General features: G+C 35.0%; 1 long non-coding RNA gene across 1 annotated transcript in view; it reads right to left on the minus strand.

The window, feature by feature from the left end:
* The window catches only part of LOC110270970, an 11,519-nt gene extending 5,504 nt beyond the window's left edge, over positions 1-6,015 (minus strand). Inside the window, exons 1-2 of the long non-coding RNA XR_002360831.1 lie at positions 6,005-6,015; positions 121-129 (exon numbers count right to left, since the gene is read on the minus strand). This is a non-coding gene — a long non-coding RNA (uncharacterized LOC110270970). The remainder of the gene's footprint in view (positions 1-120; positions 130-6,004) is intronic.

Genomic DNA, 6,084 nt, shown 5'->3' on the forward strand with positions numbered 1-6,084 from the left:
AGTTTGTTTCATTGTTATTATTATTACTATTATTAGTTAAATTATTAAAGGCCCACACCATAATCTAATGAATAGGTAATAAACTAATTATACAATTTCACTCTTCTCAAAATGTAGAACCTACACCTTCTTTTCTAATCCTTATTTTCGAAACTAATGCCCCAGTCTCCACTAAGCACTACAAGCTATTGCCGTCGAAAGTTGTCTTCTGTTCATCGTCGTTGATCATCGTACTATGAGCTGTTGCGTCGTCGGCTCCCTCATCGTCATCAAGCAAGTTTCCGTCCAAGTCCTCATCGTTCTCGAAATTGAGGTCTTTGACGCATCGTCAAGCCTATGTCCAAGGTCACATCCTTTTTCTCTCACCGCCAATTCCAGAACCCCCTCACTGCCGGTAAGCACTACTGCTTCAATTTCTAGAATAATGGCTGATATGATATGAATAATTCTGTTATGCAATTTTTGCTAAGTTAACTTGTTGATGGAGTTTTGAGTTAACTTGTATCATTATTATTCAGTACATGAATAATTTTATTTTTTTAGAAATTACAAACTTATTTAAAGTTACGCTAGAAACACTTTTGTACAAATTATTAATTAAAAATTATCAGGCATAAACACTTTGAATAATAATGATACAAAAATTACTTTTGTTAATAAATAAAAGTGAGGGAGAGGGAGAAAAAAGAGGTTTTTCCTTCCGTGTGTGTTGTTCCCAAATTGGGGTTTGATTTCAAGTGGCACTAATAACAGTGTGTTTGTTTTTAAGCTAACAAAGTGGGCCTCAATGTACATGTCTCTATTATATGAAAAGATAATAAAACAACAAAACATCTTTGAAAGTGATTATATTAATTAAAGCTAAATGCAGGGGCTGAGTGATGAGCGGATATTTTATACGCTTTTGGGCATCATTTTCATATTGTTTTAGTTATGTTTTGTTTAAGTTTTATTATGTTTTCATAGGTTTTAGTGAAAAATTCATATTTTTGGATTCTACTTTGAGTTGTTGTGTTTTATGGTGATTTCAGGTAAATTCTGGCTGAAATTGAGGAGCTTTGGCAAAGTCTGATTCAGATGCAAGGAAAGCATAGCAGATGTTGTCAGATTCTGACCTTTCTACACTCAAACGAGAATTTTTGGATCAATAGAGGTCCAAATGACGCGTTCTCAACGGTTTTGGAAAGCTAACTTCTAAATATTTCCAGTAATATATAATGATCTACACGTTTCTTCGAAGGAGCCTGCCCATACGGGGCATTGAATGCCAAGGAGCTACCCCCTGGCTGGCGTTCAACGCCCCAAGGAGAGAAGCCAGCGTTGAATGCCAAGAACCACCCCCTTTGGGGCGTTCAATGTCCACCAAGAAGCAAGGCAGCACCAATCACACCCTAATGGGTGTTCAATGCCTATTCCTCAAAGTTGGACGCCAAGTTCAGTCCAAGTACTCAACCAAAGTGGGCCCATCAATGATGGATTTTCGCACCTCTAGTCTAGTCTGTCATACTTTTTGTACTTCTTAGTTATTGGATTAGTATTTAAAGGAGAAGATCACCCATGTTTAGGATCTTCTACCTCATCTTTACCTTTTTCACATTTTACATTACTTTCTGTAAAGCATGAGCAACTAAACCTCCTAAGTTAGGGTTAGGAGCTCTGCTGATTCTCATGGATTAATAATACTACTATTCTATTTAAACACACGTTTGATTCCATTCTCTTGTGAATTTTTGTTCTTCATCTCATGAATTGAGGATGACCAGTGACAATCATCTTTGTTCTACATGGGTTCCATGTGAGTCATGACCTGGATAGCATTGAACCACAGCTAGAGAGTGCAATGCAGATTCCAAGAGCGTGCTTGGGCGACTTTGGATATGTGAGATATAATCCCATTGACCGTGGGCTACTGAGGTTTCTGTGGCGTTAAGGTTAGAGTATGAGAAGTAGCATTGCCTGATCTGGAAGATCCGACCTTGTCTGTGACGTTTTTAGTAGGATCGTGAAGGGGAGTAAATTGCTTAGGTCCTCACCTTCGACTATAGTGGGAAGCCATGAGTTAACTTGATGAGGATGCTACATGAGTTTCTCGGATATGGTGGACTATTATGGTATAGAAGAGACTAACTTGATGAGGATGCTACATGAGTTAGTCAATTACGGCTGTCATTGAATGAGTCATTCGTTGTTGAAGTAAACAGTAAGAAACTTTAATCCGAAAAGAATACGCATCTCCGAAGCCTTAACTAACCATCATTGCTTTTACACTAATATCGTATTTTGTTCTTTACTATTTCATTTATGCATTCAAACAAACAACTATATTTTCTAATTGCCTGACTAAGATCTACAAGATAGCCATTGCTTGCTCAATCCGACAATCTCTGTGGGATTCGACCCTCACTCACCTGAGGTATTACTTGGACGACCCAGTGCACTTGCCGGTTCAGTTGTGCGAAGTTCAATTTCGCGCACCATTAAGCACACGTGAAGTGATTATTTTAAAAGATTATAACTATATATACACTTTATCTCCATCATATAAAGTGTGATGGACTTATTGAATGATTTAAGATTGCTGATTTTTCCTTGTTTGTGTTGGTTTTTTCATTCAATCTTGTTAAAATATTGTTATATACTTAATTGCTTTTCCTGTAATTTTCATTTTATGATGTGCATTTTTTGATACTAGGAATTTAAGATGCCCAGGAAAACTCGTTACACGAAAAAAGACAGAATTGGAAACACCATGTCAGCAGCCTCCAACGGAAGCTCCTGCATCTTTATCCTATGCTGATGATGACTGGCTCATTCCCCCACCCAGTGATAGTGGTGTGCTCGCAGCAGCATCCTTACGGCCATTCCGTCCACCTTGGAGCGAACCAAGACTTGAGGCAGAGACCTGTGTCAATGGTGTACAAACGTCAGAGCCATGCGATGAAGACTTTGACCCATAGGCGAACGAGGTAGATGCATTTGAACAATATATTGATAACATGTTTGCTACTGCTGATGCTGAGAGGCACAAAGGACGTAAGACTACTGAGTTCTGGAATGTTAATGTCATTGGTAACAAATCTTGGACCTTAGTATATACAAAATGATTAGACTCTGTTATTTTGTTTTTATTTTTATCAACTCAAACCAAATTAGTGTCTGGATTAATATAGTTTAGATTGGAATGGAGTACGGTTAAGTAACTTAAAATGAAAACTTTGTTGTTCTGATAGATTATTTGTATAAAGGAGTGAAATAGCTTAAGGGATTTGGAATATAAACAATAAGGTATAAACCGAGTACTCTCTTTTTTATATATTTATTAAAAAAAGATATTTAGATGTTTCTTTTCATATTAATGTTTTGATCTATTAATGATGGAGATGTTAATGAGTACTCTCTTTTCATATTAATTTTTGTTGAGTACAATTCTTAGTTCAGTCTTTTATTTTTTGAATACCAACTAAATCATTTTCATAATTTGAATGACTAGAACAAACACTTGCTTTATTTTTAACCTTTTTAAGAGATTAAACACATTTGAATAAGGTTTTATTTATTATAGATTCTAATGGCATAATCAAACAAGCTAAATTAAGTGTGAGGGAAGCTATAGAGCAGTTTTTTAATGGTAAGAAGATCATACTGAGGTTCAACATAAAACTATAACCAATCGGAGATAATGCTGGTTTATTGAGTGGCGTTCTTGAAACACTGGGAGCTGATTACAACAAATTTTCTATTTGTGAGAAAAATTGAAAAAAGATGAAGGACAAAGACATGGTGTATAATGATTGCATAAAGGTAATAATTTTCAGATTTTTTAAATTAAATCAATTCTTTTATTATACAGTTACTAACAACTTGAGCTTATCGTTCCAGAAAATATTCCACTTTGATGAAGATAGAAGTGGAAGAATCAAGAAAATAATTTTGCAAAGCATGGGGAAGTCCTGGAAAAAGACAAGGGGTAGGTTGTATGATAGTTATTACAAACCAACAAGAACACTTGAGCAAAATCTTGAGGACTGCCTGAGAGGTATTGATAAGGAGCATTGGAGATGGTTCCTTAATTATCGCAATGACCCTGACACAAAGGTAACCTATTTTTAAGTAGCATGCAAATTTAAGTAGCCTTTGTTATTAATCCAACTAGGTTCCAGATAAACATATATAATAACAACTAATAATAAGTCGAAAAGATTACATTATTGCATTCAAGATTAACAATAACATATATAAAGCATATATATGAATTGATTTTTCACATCAAGCACTTATTATTTGGAGCCATATAAATTATTAATGATGCAAAGACCTACCTGATGATCTATCATTTTGTGAAGTAAAGAAAAAGAAAATACAAGAAAGTAAAAGTGAAATATAAGAACATTTAACTATTTATGGTACACTGCTGTATGCAAGTTCCTTGCATAACCAATCTTACTATTAATGGCATAATAGGAGAAGTACAGGCAAAACGCTCTAAATCGATCAAAGCAACTTTATACCCATACTGGCAATTCTAAAAGCTTGGCTAGGCGAAGGGAAGAAGAGGTAATATAGGTTTGAATACATTTTGAACTATATTTTGGACTACATCTTCTTTATTTGGATTTAATACTGTTATGGTATAAACTGTATTGTCACAGTTAGAACTACAGGGAAGGAGAGTTGGTAGAGGAGAATTATGGATCTTACAACACAAACGACGTAATGGCACCTATATACATGAAGAAGCTCGAGGATTGGTATAAGTACTTACTTTTAATTCTTTATCCTGTAACATGTTGGATTGGTTTATAAAAATGTGTTGAGTATGATCTATTCCTAGTATGATTATGTATGCTTATTTACATTTGTAGGATAAAATATCTGAGATTGAGCAGCATGATGAATCCATGAGTGTGTGGCGTAGGTTTCAGACCGATACCAAGTCAAATATTCCATCTAAGTTCGCAGCCACCGGTGGATGGAGCTCAAGCATAGGAGGCTCAAAGGATGCTGATTGAACTATAGACGGAGGTGACGATTAACAAATTGAGAAGGAAGGCAGTGGAGGAGGAAGTAACAGCTGAGAAATTGAAAAGGAAGGCAGTGAATGATGAAGTAGCAGTAGAAAAGTTAAAAAGAAAGGCAGTGGAGGATGATGTAGTGGCAGAGAAGATGAAGAGGCAGGCAATAGAGAGTGTGCTAACTTATCTGATTCAATGGCAAGGTGGGGAGCTACCACCAGACATCACTGCACGGATGAATTCTTTGGATGGGCATGGCGGGAAATAGACATTAGGAGTCGTGTGAAATTTTATTTGAAATATATGTTTAGTTGACTATGCAGCTTTATTAACTAGTAAAATACTTTTTTTTGTGACTAGTGAAATACTTTATTGATATTAATATAAATATGTTAGTTTGTTTCGCAGTTAAATATTCATGAATTCTCAGCCTCAATTTAGATTTTAGAGAAAATTAATAAGATTTATAAAATTAAAAAATTACATAAAAAATTATCCCCAAGATAATTAAAAAAAAATTAAAATATTAATTATAAAAAATACCAGCAATAAATAGCGGCAGTTTGTAACTGCCACAATTAGTTTTGAATAATTAGGCGGTTCATACATGGCAGCGGTTCAAAACCGCCACAAATATATTTAAAAAAAAAGCATCAAACAGCGGCAGTTAGGGAGCGTTGCAAATATGCGCAACAAATCACCCTTGGTCACGTAGCGACAGTTTGAAACTGCCACTAGTCCAATCGACGCAAAATACATGAATTGCGGCGGTTATGCCAGCGGTTGCTGAAAAACGGCACAAAATGCAATTTCCGCGCCCTTTTGGAAGGTGGTACTTGTGCCGCTGGCGTTGTTTTCGTGGTGGTTTAAAATTGCCACAAATCGGCAAAATATCGCTGCAAAGCTCCATTTCTCTTGTAGTGTCATAATATTAATATTTAGTATAATTTTTTAAATTAATTTATGACTTCTCAAAAAATCATTTAAAATACTTATAAAAAAATAAAAAAAAATGACTTTTCTTTTTTAAAAAATTGTTTATTATTTTTCTTTTAAAATAAATATTTTTGTG

The sequence above is a fragment of the Arachis ipaensis genome, chromosome B04 (genome assembly GCF_000816755.2).
Source record: "Arachis ipaensis cultivar K30076 chromosome B04, Araip1.1, whole genome shotgun sequence".
In the NCBI taxonomy this organism is placed as follows: domain Eukaryota; kingdom Viridiplantae; phylum Streptophyta; class Magnoliopsida; order Fabales; family Fabaceae; genus Arachis; species Arachis ipaensis.